At 33.6% G+C, this 13227-nt stretch overlaps 1 protein-coding gene and 1 long non-coding RNA gene across 4 annotated transcripts in view; one reads left to right on the forward strand and one right to left on the reverse strand.

Moving 5' to 3' along the window:
* The window catches only part of LOC133197582 (uncharacterized), a 139820-nt gene that overhangs the window by 97096 nt on the left and 29497 nt on the right, over positions 1-13227 (forward strand). The window lies entirely within an intron of this gene.
* The window catches only part of LOC133197575 (3-oxoacyl-[acyl-carrier-protein] reductase FabG-like), a 36885-nt gene that overhangs the window by 21847 nt on the left and 1811 nt on the right, over positions 1-13227 (reverse strand). Inside the window, exon 1 of one of the 3 annotated variants that reach the window (XM_061333677.1) lies at positions 3539-3625. The exons of 1 other annotated variant lie outside the window; for it this stretch is intronic. The gene's annotated coding sequence lies outside the window, so the exon portion shown is untranslated. Of the gene's footprint in view, positions 1-3538; positions 3626-13227 lie in introns of those variants that run through there. One more of the 3 variants, XM_061333679.1, reaches the window with a different exon arrangement.

Raw genomic sequence — 13227 nt, forward strand, 5'->3', positions numbered from 1 at the left:
ACGTAGACTGCGGTGATTCGGAAGTTATAAAGGAAAAAATAATCGCTTGGTGAAAAAATTGACAGTACCGTCAAAGCTAACGGAAGGATGGGTCTCGAACTGCAATTAAAACATGATTGTGACGTGAACCTTTTGTTTGTATTGTCCATTCTATAGCTTAATGTTGAGTCAACTCCCAAAACAATCCTTTAAGTCACCTGTAAGTGTCCATTCTTTTTGGAAAACTGTCCATTCATTTTAAGAATGGACAGCTTTTTCAAAAAAAATGGACAGTGAAAACAAAAAGAATGGAGCGTAACAGGTAAACTTTGGAATGTACCCAAGAGGGAAACCAAAAAAAAAAAGCAAAACATACGATTTAATCTACATATAAATAACAAATAAAAACCGCTGAGATTTTAGTTAATCTAGAGCACGGTGTCTGCACGACATCCGCTCGATTTTACACATTTAAATCCATGAATAATACACATCATTTCAATACTCAAATCTCAAGTTTCACAATACTTGAATTTAAATGACACAATTTCACATCAATGCATTTTTAACTTGAAGTATGACTAATACGGGTATTAAATCCATCACCCAGAAAACAGCTTGCACCATTAAAACGACACTGCTGCAGCGAAAATTTCCATAGAAAATAATCAAAATTGAAACATTTCCAAATTTGATTTGAAATACACGTTGCAAAATTGTATAATATAATTATGATAATTATTCTTGATATACGTAAATTTGTAACATTTTCTAATGCACAATATTAGTATAACCACTTCCTTGTCAGGTGAAAATGTGTTCAATAAAGGTACGTTTCATGGCCGTAGGAACCGGGGGAGGGGGGCACAGGGGGCCAATTATTTTTTGCCGATGTATAGATTATTATAGAAAACATATCTACTTTATGCTTATGCCTCCTCAATAAAAACGTCTGTTAACCTTTTTTATTTAATGTCAATGAATTTTTGGTGGTTGAAGGCGCCCCCAACTGAAAATGTATGGCTATGCCCCCCACCCTCCTCCCCCAAAACTGAAATTGCTTCCTATAGGCCCGCGTGTGCATAAACATATTATTGTACATTTAATAAGAAATATTTGAGAATGAAGTACCAGGTGTCCAGATACTTTTTCACTGCATTTTGCATCATTTATAAGATTTAACATGCTACTAGTACTCTGTTTTATAATGATTATCATAAAAAAGATAATTTTTTTAAATTTAGAGAAGGGAGTGCTTGCAACCATATTGCAGCATTATTGTACGGAATTGTGGATATAACAGTAAAAATGCACACCGGTAAAATTGCTCCAACTTCAAAAGCTTGTGAATGGATTAAACCACGTAGCAGAAATATTTCACCAAAAAGGCACAGAACATGGATTTCAACAAATAAAAAAAAGACGGGGAGAAACAATCGAAGTTCATAAAATGTCAGCGAGAAATATCCAGACCTAACCTTAACATCTATTCAAGTTTTTAAAGAAAAACCGAATGGCTGGATGACTAAACAATTTCTCAACTATTGAAATATAACCCCCAGGTGCAAAAGCAATACCCGAACTTCACCAATTTTTTTTTTCTTCCATGAACAAGGTTGACCTCTCTTCAGAGGAATGTAAAAAACAATTTATGCAATATTTTGAGTCTCTTCAGGTTTCAGCAAAAGCGTGTGTGAAATTATTCATGAAATGACTGAAGGTCAACACATCAACCCAATCTGGAGAGAAGCCAGGCATGGGCGACATACTCAGACTTTGGTAAAATTGTACAGAGAAAACCAGAAACTACCTGATATAATGTACTAAAGTATATTCTTGGATACTGTATATCTTTTTCAAACAAAGCAGTTGAAAGGAGAAGAGAGCATGAAAAAGTTGACATTGCAATTGACTGCTACCTACTCAAGTTGAGGGAGATACATCCATCACGTACAAGGAGAAATGGCTATCGTGTTTCAAACAGTACCTCTTAATCTAGTACATTGTAATAATTTTTAATAAGCCCAAAGCTCATTGCAATGATACAAGTACATGTCGCATTTAAAAACTCTATTTTTAACAAAAAACATGAACTGGTAGTTTTCTGAATCTTTTTAAAGGTAGAATTTAAAAAAAGAAAATTTTTTGCAGTGCAAATAAATGAAGACGTTCTGACACATCATTGCTATGATCTTAACGCTTGATTTCTTTGTTGATCATGACATTTTTGGCTTTGTGTTTACGCATTGATCATCTACAATTATTGATAAAACAGTCATAACTCCGATTTATTCAAAATTTCGCCAAAAGACGTTTCATGAATATCTTAGCGAGAGGTGAAATATTATAAATCTTTATGCGCTACAACAGTGCAGTTTTTAATTTCAAAATTATGTCTCTGAAATGTAAAGGTAACATGCTCCGTGAAGCATGTTTTAACTGAATAATTTTGCTGTATATTTTTTAAAGATCATCGAAAAACACCAAATTTTTGCATATTAATTGGAAAATACGTATAGTTGTTAACTGCAGAGTTTTAATGATTTCATGCAAATAGCGCGCTCAAAATAGAACTTGTCTGCGATCTTTTCTTACAACCCTCGTACTGCGACTCCATAAATCTGAGACGCGTGTAATCACTCCACTAGGGCTTATTCCAATGAGGACTTTCCAAGTCATGTGTGACTTATAGTCTGAATACATCCTTTCTTGTTGGAAAGTGACTGAGGTGGTTCTGTGTAGATCTCGGTACAGTCAATAATTACACGACTGTCAGGCATGTTTTCTTTGATTACTTTCCGTCCTGGCCAATCTACTAAAAGTCTAGATGCTCATACATCAAATCTAACCATTCACTAAAATTTTTTACTGCAGCTAGGTTGACACAGATATTTGTCAATGCAATGATAACGATTAAAATCTAACCGACTTAATCGTAGAAAAAAATTCTGACAGTAAAAAAAAAATTCACTATCAACACGATAGCCATGGGTAAACAAAAGATACGATCACTACACATTTGTCTACTTTTGAGTCCCCGATTTCAATCGTGGAGCCAATCGTGATTGTGGAAATATAGCAATAAGGAGAGCTAATATTGTGTGTCTGTTTTTAAAGAAAATATTCCAAACGATTTCTTCTCAGAGTGACTGCGTACAACTTAAATTAAACAAGTATGACATGAATTTTTAAAGTATATTTAAATGTACAATGTTAATTTCGATCATTTCTACTATTGCTGTATTTAGCGCCCAATTTCCAGAGATTATCTGAGAGTGACCTCAAAAATTTATTCTGAGCATATGTTTCGTTATTATAGCAAGTAACGGAAAATCTCAAATACTCATGGATCCCTTTCGAAGTTGACACCACTTTCATAATGCAGACCTGTTTACCTATATTATATTGTCTCTCACTATTTTTTTATTAGATTTGTCAGTGAGATTTGGCATTTGCCAGTAAGATCTCTCTTTCCATCGATTAGAAATATATTACTAGAGAACAACTACATTTCTTATTACCAAAACATGGATTAATAACAAAGAAAAAAACGTCATACCTTGCTTTCTTTTTTTAAACCAACGCTTTTTTGCAACCCAACACCACTTAAGTGTTTGAAATCTTTCCTTTTTCAGCGATTAAAAAGCGTCAAACTGAGATAGATCATAACGAAAACTTACTGCTAAAATCGAAACAGACGGATTTCCGATTTCCGTATTTTCATACAGTCAGTGAAACATTCTACTTTCCCACTTGAACGGTGAGCGAATGCTGAACGAACGGTGATTGAACGTTGGGTGAACGCTGAACGCAACTTGGTGAACGGTTGGTGAACGGTGAGCGAACGCAGAACGCGAACAGAGCGCAAACGCGAGCGCAAAGTGAATAGTGAACGAACGGTGAACGCAAGATGAACGATACATTCGGAATGCCTCTGATCTTTTCCTCGCATTGAAACTATTCTACTGTATTCTAATGTCAGGTGCCAAAAAATAAATAAATAAATAAATAAATAAATAAATAAAAGATATGTTCCAAAATTGGCTTAAGAAAGACGATACATGCACATTAAGTAAGACTATTAATTTGAGTTTCTTATAATATTTTCTGCAAATATGAATGATGTTAAAACTTTTTTTAATCACACGATTTTTATCGCTGTAAAACATTGTAATTGTTACCGAACACTGAAGTATAAAAGATAACATTATTCTAGTTGTAAAGTAAATATGTTTATTGTTATCTGATATATAAAATCATAACAAATAATGTGGATTTTAGAAGGGAAAACTACTGACTTATGGAATGAATTACAACGGTTGTAACAACCATACATGTATTTCTATGCCAAGGCGATTCCTTGTAAAATAACGAGAAAAAAAAAATGAAATAGTTTACAAAGGTCCGTTGACGTATTGCATAAATACACTCACATTTTAAAATTTTAATGCAATAATATATTTATGTGTCATTTCTATTTTTTATGATGATTTATTGAGCAGACTTTTACATGTATCTGTAGACATTTCCCAGTGATAATACAAAGAGGCATTCATATTATTTGCTATAGATTAAATTTTCAGAACTTGATACATGTATAAAATTAATATGCTGTCATGATTTTATCAAATAGACAAATGAGAGAGAGAGAGAGAGAGATTCCGTTTAGCCCCATCCCTCTCCAAATGTTTGTACATGTATCAAACAAAAAATCTTTTTTTTTTTTTCTAAATATATCAGGTAGTGAAAGTAACCAACATCAGTTATCAACAAATCCATTTGTTCAACAGACATAATCGGTTTTAGATCTATTTTCCTGTTTCAAGTTCACACGAAGTCCACGTGCTTGTCCTGTCAATCAAAATCATTTGACACTTTGCAGGTGTGCAGGTTTGAAAGTCTCGTAACAACGAAGACGAAGTGCTAGTATTTCCAAGAAGTTTTAACAATTTTTTTCCATTTCTAGTTTTCTATATAAATAAATAAATAAATAAAATACATTGACCCATGGGAATAAACACTTGGAATGATTCAGCCGCGTGAATGTGAAACATACTCCCTGCAATTTTAAAATACCATCGTCGGCAAGAGTATATTTTGAAATACAATTGTGACTTTTTTGGATTCATGTATGTTTTGAGACTGAAATTTTTGTGCTACAAAAACGCATTAACTTCTTTTTAAATGTTATTTAAAACATACTTTAAATACTGACTAAGAAACGGATTAAGAGGAAAAAAAGGGGGGGGGGGTCTTGAACATATCGAATTTCAAACATATAAAAATACGGTGATCATGAAGGAAGGATTTTTTTTCTCTCTTACTATAGACTTTATATATATGTAAAGTTAAAAAAAATTCTGTAGTGTATTATATTTTTAAATATTTTTTTTAAAACCCAAGCTATCAATTTTATTCTCTCCAAGATATTTAATTAACTGGATATCCAAAGTACTATTTATAATTCTCAGAGCAAGTTCTAATATTTATTTCTACAGTAATTGAAAAAAAGTTATAGAAATAATTTTTTTTCATTATTTTGCTGCAGTTGGTAAATTAATTGACTTGGATCATCTCTCCCTTAACGACTTGTCGTCTCTGACAGAGCAACAAAATGTTGCAGTGCTTGAAGTATCTGTATATTGCCCATATCTTAATTTAATTTTTCAGCATCGTTCTACATAGGCACATACTTATAACAACAATTATTTTCCAGTGTAAATTAATAAATAACCTTAAAGCTAAGTTACAATAATAAAAAAAATATTGTAGATAATTTTTCCCATGAAATAATGATTCCTCAAACATGATATGCTAATCATTAAATTGCAAAAGCTGTAAATCCTTACTTACACTTTACAAAAATATAGGTCCTTTCACTTCGGAGTTCCAAATGACAGTGAAGACTGAACAATAAGTGAACGCTGAACGCAAGGTGAACGCAAAGTGAACGAACGAAGAGCGAACACTGAACGCTTTGTGAACGGTGAACGCCAGCGCACGGTGAACGCTGAATGCAAAACTGTGAACGGAGAGCGAACGGTGAACGCACGGTTAACGAACGTTGAACGAACGGTGAACGAACGGAAAAGTGGGAAAGTAGAACGTTTCAGGGATTGTATTAGCAAAACGTAAGACAAATTTTGGACTCAAAATCCGCACAAAATACGACGAAATCGTAAGAGTAAACAAGTCTGATAATGTTAGGTCCTCGAGGGCTGAGTTTGCCTCAGTATCAATATTCTAGATGAGCTCGAGAGGTCGTTTCAAAGCAGAAAGTTAAAAAAGAGATCAATTAATTGAACCTATTTAATGGTCAATGTATTTATGTATTTTGAGATAAGGTGCAAAATAAGTTAATGGCGCTGGTACTTTGGGACGGACAGATTAAATGCAACAGTATTGGCCGATCTCGGGGGTGGAAGGGGTGGAACCCTCGCTTTTTTTCGCTGAGTGGAGAGGAGGGGGATGGAAGGAGGAAAAATTTTTCCTGGAATAGACGTTTTGAATGTAAACGTCGTTCACAACAGCTTGATAGGTAACAGTCTCTGCTCATATTTCACTTGCTTTTTATTTACCTTTACTATTCATCCCTTACAGGTTTTTTTAATGTTAAATTCTTCACAATTTCTCTATGGTTTTTTTTTTTTTTTGGAAATATTGCAAATCCATTCAAAATTAAAGCTACAGCAGCTTTTGAAATGTGTCTGTTTTTTATTCGGACTGTAGGGTACCTTTTTCAAAGAAGGAATGTAAAACAAGGATTTTATTTACCACGGCCTAAGTTGACTTTTTTCTCCTGTATGTGTGAACTGACTGTGTGTTTCTGTGTTTCGAGGGAGGGAAGGGGGGGGGGCACCTGTTCTTTTCACATGAGTTGATGGTCTCTTATTGTGCTCCTTTATGAACCGAACTGTTCTTATTACCCTTTCAAGCAGAATTTCTTCAAATGCTTCTAAATCACAAGAAGAAAATACTTGCTGTGGTCTTCAACTCGATATCCAGATATATCGACGACTTTTTGTCTATTAACAAAAATCAATTCCATTCATATGTCGACTCGATATATCCGAATTCGAAATAAAAGACACCACAGCGTCTGCCACATCTGTTTTATATTTGGATGTTTTACTGACTATAGACGATATGGGCCAACTAACAACTAAATTGCATCACAAACGAGATGACACAACTTTTGCATCATCAACATTTTTTATGAAGTAATATTCCACTTTCACCTACATATAGAGTATATGTCTCCCAACTTATTCGATAACCAAGAGCATGCTCTGAGCACGATCAATGCAGGCTTAAACCGAGACAGGCTACTGACAGGTGATGTTACAGGGATTTCAATAACATCTATTAAGTGCTGTGGTCAGCACTTCGTAAATGCTATGGTCGTTTTAATGTCCTTATTTATAATTTTAACCTATCATTGGATTGTAATTGAGTGACATATTTCACACCAAATTTAAGGCCTTTTTATACTAAATTTGACTGTAGAATATTAATCTACCTGATCAATACACAGGGTTCACGGCGAGTGTGACCGGTCCTCGTCAAACACTTACTTCTCCTAGGAACGCTGAACCAATCTCTAGAATTTGTAGAATTTCTGGGGGTCTGTGTTTTATCCCCGGTTTACAGATTCGTATTGATACAACTTTGAATTGTTTCATTGGACTTTTGAGCATGACTACTGTTCATTATCTTCAAAATTCATGTTCTGTCTGATTTTTTTTTTCAGATTTGAACCATGACGAGTAAATCTATATGGGATGTGATGTCTGATTGTAACGTTATCTTATTAGGAATATCGAGACATAACGCATTAATACTGTTACTTCTATCTATACTTGTATGTTTTATTTTTAAATCTATGGTTATTTCAAACAATTAACAACAAAAATACAGTACTGGAATTGCCATAGTAAATTTTTGAAATGAAAAAAAAGACACAGAAAATAGATGGGACCGATTTTTACTGGAAATTATTTTGCAACACTAAATACTTATTCTTGAAAATTTCCTGCAAATTTACCCCCTTCTCCTTGTTTATGTAAGGTGATAGCAAAAAATATGAGTCATAAATAATAATTCATTTTGGGCTTCAACTCCTAGAATTGATAGAATTTGAATTTTTTTTTTTACTGAAAAATGCCAATTTCAAAGTATTAGACGCAAAAAACACGAGTTCAGAATATCTCTAACATGCTATTATTTCTTAATCCATGCACTGATTTTCGAGAAGATCAACTCGGAAAAGAGAAACGATGAAGACAAAGATATTACCTTTTCTATCATTTATTATTAATTTCCTAAGATTTTTTTCAGACTAACATTAACGTGTGATAAGTCTACTGGGCGTTAGAGTAAAGTTAACTGATAAGCATATCAGTTGATCATTCTTAGATAAAATGGAGAAGTTTCAGTACTAAACTTTAAGGTTTAATTTATTTGTTAACAGCATCAAACACGTTAGTGGAAATACAGGTAACAAATGGCCCCCTAGTTGCATCAAAGCTAACATCTTGATTGAGCTATTTTTGGTGTTATTTTTGCTTGATTGTCTTTAGTGGAGTATTTATATATATCCAACATGTGAGCTTCTTCCTCATTTCATCTTTAAGGAGAGCTAATATTTTGAAAGAAAATATCATAAAATTTAAAAATTCATTATTCGAAACAATTTTTTTTCCAGACTGAATGTGTAGAACTTAAAGCAAACATGTAGGACAAAAATATTTAAAGTATATTTAAATGTACAATGTTAATTTCGACCATTTCTACTATAGTCCCTTTCGATAACCTAGTTACTTCCCTATATGTACTCTCTAGTATTGGAGGTTTTTATCTTCCGATAGGTTAAGTTGCTGCTGTAGCGTCAAACGTCAAGAATATTATGCAAAATCGTTAAATATGGAATGTTTTGATGGAATGAGAAAAAAAACTAATTGAGTTTCTTAAAAAGTGTGGACAACCAACTTTTGGAAACACACCCGAACTTATACGGAGAGCAAAGGGCGCAAAGAAATTATGGTTAGATCTAGATAACGACGTAGACTGCGGTGATTCGGAAGTTCTAAAGGAAAAAAGATAATCACACCGCTTAGTGAAAACATTGCCAGTACCGTCAAAGCTAACGAAAGGCTGGGTCTCGAACTGCAATTATAACATGATTGTGACGTGAACTTTTTGTTTGTATTGTCCATTCTATAGCTTAATGTTGAGTCAACTCCCAAAACAATCCTTTAAGTGACCTGTAAGTGTCCATTCCTTTTGGAAAACTGTCTATTCTTTTTAAAAATGGACAGCTTTTTCAAAATGAATGGACAGTGAAAACAAAAAGAATGGAGAGTTACAGGTAAACTTTGGAATGTACCCAAGAGGGAAACCCAAAAAAATGCAAAACATACGATTTAATTTACATGTAGATAACAAATAAAAACCGCTGAGATTTTAGTTAATCTAGAGCACGGTGTCTGCACAACATCCGCTCGATTTTACACATTTAAATCCATGAATAATACACATTATTTCAATACTCAAAACTCAAGTTTCACAAAACTTGAATTTAAATGACACAATTTCACATCAATGCATTTTAAGCTTGAAGTATGCCTAATACGGGCATTAAATCCATCACCTAGAAAACAGTTTGAACCATTAAAACGACACTGCTGCAGTGAATATTTCCATAGAAAATAATCAAAATTGAAACATTTCCAAATTTGATTTGAAATACATTTTCAAAATTGTATAATATAATTAATTATGATAATTATTCTTGATATGAGTAAATTTGTAACATTTTCTAATGCACAATATTAGTATAACCACTTCCTTGTCAGGTGAAAATGTGTTCAATAAAGGTACGTTTCATGGCCGTAGGAACCGGGGGAGGGGGGCACAGGGGGCCAATTATTTTTTGCCGATGTATAGATTATTATAGAAAATATATCTACTTTATGCTTATGCCCCTCGATTAAAACGTCTGATAACCTTTTTCTGAATGTCAATGAATTTTTGGTAGTTGATAGCGCCCCCAACTGAAAATTTATGGCTATGCCCCCCCCCCCCCTCCCCCAAAACTGAAATTGCTTACTATAGGCCTGCGTGTGCATGAATATATTATTGTACATTTAATAAGAAATGTCCAGATACTTTTTCACTGCATTTTGCATCATTTATAAGATTTAACATGCTACTAGTACTATGTTTTAGAATGATTATTATATAAAAATAATTTTTTTAAAATTTAGACAAGGGAGTACTTGCATTCATATTGCAACATTATTGTACAAAATTGTGGATATAACAGTAAAAATGCACAACGGTAGTATTGCTCCAACTTCAAAAGCTTGTGAATGGATTAAACCACGTAGCAGAAATCTTTCACCAAAAAAGGCACAGGACATGGCTTTCAAAAAAAAAAAAAAAAAAAAAAAAAAAAGACGGGGAGAAACAATCGAAGTTCATAAAATGTCAGCGAGAAATATCCAGACTTAACCTTAAAATCTATCCAAGTTTTTAAAGAAAAACTTTAAAAAATAAATCGAATGGCTGGATGACTAAACAATTTCTCAACTATTGAAACATAACCCCCGGGTGCAAACGCAATACCCGAACCCGAAGGTTGATCTTTTTTCAGAGGAATGTAAACAACAATTTATGCAATATTTTGAGTCTCTTCAGGTTTCAGCAAAAGCGTGTGAAATTATACATGAAATGACTAAAGGTCAACACATCAACCCAATCTGGAGAGAAGCCATGCATGGGCGACTTACTGCCTCAGACTTTGGTAAAATTGTACAGAGAAAACCAGAAACTACCTGACAATTTATAGTATATTCTTGGATACTGTATATCTTTTTCAAACAAGGCAGTTGAAAGTAGAAGAGAGCATGAAAAAGTTGACATTGACTGCTACCTGCTCAAGTTGAGGGAGATACACCCACCACGTACAAGGAGAAAAAGCTATCGTGATTCATACAGTGCCTTTTAATCTAGTAAATTGTAATAAATTTTAAATAATTTAAATAAGCCCAAAGCTCATTGCAATGATACAAGTAGATGACACATTTTAAAACTCGATTTTTAACAATAAAAATGAACTGGTAGTTTTCTGAATCTTTTTAAAGGTATAATTTAAAAAAAAAGATTTTTTGCAGTGCAAATAAATGAAGTCGTTTTTTCTCATCATTGCTATGATCTTAACACTTGATTTCTTGGTTGATTATGACATACTGAAGTATAAGTAACGTAAAGATGTACATGTACATAGATTTTTGCTATTTAGTAATCAATATAATTTTGTACAAGTTTTCCTCCACATATGCCGAATGTTGCATAATTGCTTTCAAACAATCAAACAATGACGTATATATATATATATATATATATATGTGTGTGTGTGTGTGTGTGTGTGTGTGTGTGTGTGTGTGTGTATGTGTGTGTGTGAGGGTGTGTGTGTGTGTGTGTGTGTGTGTGTGTGTGTGTGTGTGTGTGAGGATGTGTGTGTGTGTGTATCTCGCATCTTCTGATAGATACATTTTCATAGAAGATTGTAGTATGATTGAATAAATGGAGGCATGAGTTTACAGAGAGTTCACACAACAAACACTACTTTGGACATCTTGTCATGAAGTGTTATTGGAATTACACCTTGAATAATCCTGAAGTTTTTTATTCGCTACCATTGCTCGTCCCACATGGATATCGATTCTTAAATTGGCAATCCTTCTGGCTTTTACCATTTCAAAATTTGTTAGCCTATAATGTTTCTTAAAAGGAGGATAATGAGATGAATTCCAATTGGGGTGCAAAGATCAGTTATCAGGAACCCTTTGTCACCCATTATTGCATCTCCAGGCTCACATTTTTTTAATTAATTTTGACAACTTTGTGATTTGTTTGTCATATGTACGAGGGTTGTTAGAAAAGTTCGCGGACACGTTGACTTAGGGAAAATATATTGAAAACTTTGAAGAATGACGTATGCCTAATTAACTTCTTATCTTTTTGTTTATTAGTATGTAAAAAATCAGGTCTATTTGCTAAAATTTTGAAAATATACGTTGATTTTTACTGCAAAATCATAGGATTCACGAAGCAATCACTTGACGTTTTATGACGTTAGGTGACACGGCAACCTAATTCCAGACCACAGTTTTAAATATCTTTCATTTCTATAGACTTTTCATGTCTTTCTGACTTAAAATTTAAATAAGTATAGCATGACATGTTATATATTTTTTAATGTCTTTTGTGGCGCATCGGATATTAGTGAGATCTTTAAAACAATGTGTACGCAGTTCAGCGATCAGATTTGAGAAGCAATGCAAAATCCATAGGCGCAACGTCCATGCAATGAGCAGGATATTGGGGTATCGCAGGAGTCTTTAATCAAAAATGTCCATCCTTCCATTCTTACAAAGTTGTTTCCACTTGAACACTTTGGTACTTGGGTGGAAGCCATCCCCAGCAGCATCTAAAAACATTTCAGTCTCTTTCGGGCATTTTCCTGTCTACACACATAATTCTCTAATGGTTCGGTGCTCCAAGGCGTTCAATAACATTACCATTTTTGGCTTTGTTTTTACGCATTGATCATCTGCAATTAGTGATAAAACAGTCATAACTCCAATTTATTCAAAATTTTGCCAAAAGACATTTCATGAATATCTTAGCGAGAGGTGAAATATTATAAATCTTCATGCGCTACAACAGTGCAATTTTTAATTTCAAAATTATGTCTCTTAAATGTAAAAGTGTGAAAAAGTAACATGCTCCGTGATGCATGCTTTATCTGAATAATTTTGCTGTATATTTTTTAAAGATCATTTGAAAACACCAAATTTTTGCACATTAATTGGAAAATACGTATAGTTGTTACCTGTTTTTAAAAGGAGTTTTAATGATATCATCCAAATAGCGCTCTCAAAATAGAACTTGTCTGCGATCTTTTCATTCAACCCTCGTACTTCGACTCCATAAATCTGAGACACATGTAATCACTTCACTAGGGCTAATTCCAATGAGGACTTTCCAAGTCATGTGTGAATACATCCTTCCTTTGTTGGAAAGTGACTGAGGTGGTTCTGTGTAGATCTCGGTACAGTCAATAATTGCACGACTGTCAGGCATATTTTCTTTGATAACATTCCGTCCTGGCCAATCTACTAAAAGTCTAGATGCTCATACGAGGGGTTATCAAAAAGTTCGTGGACTAGCGTCATAAAATTA

This window comes from Saccostrea echinata, unplaced genomic scaffold (assembly GCF_033153115.1).
Source record: "Saccostrea echinata isolate AGI-Se365-2 ecotype Australia unplaced genomic scaffold, CSIRO_AGI_Sech_v1 ptg000030l, whole genome shotgun sequence".
Taxonomy (NCBI): Eukaryota; Metazoa; Mollusca; class Bivalvia; order Ostreida; family Ostreidae; genus Saccostrea; species Saccostrea echinata.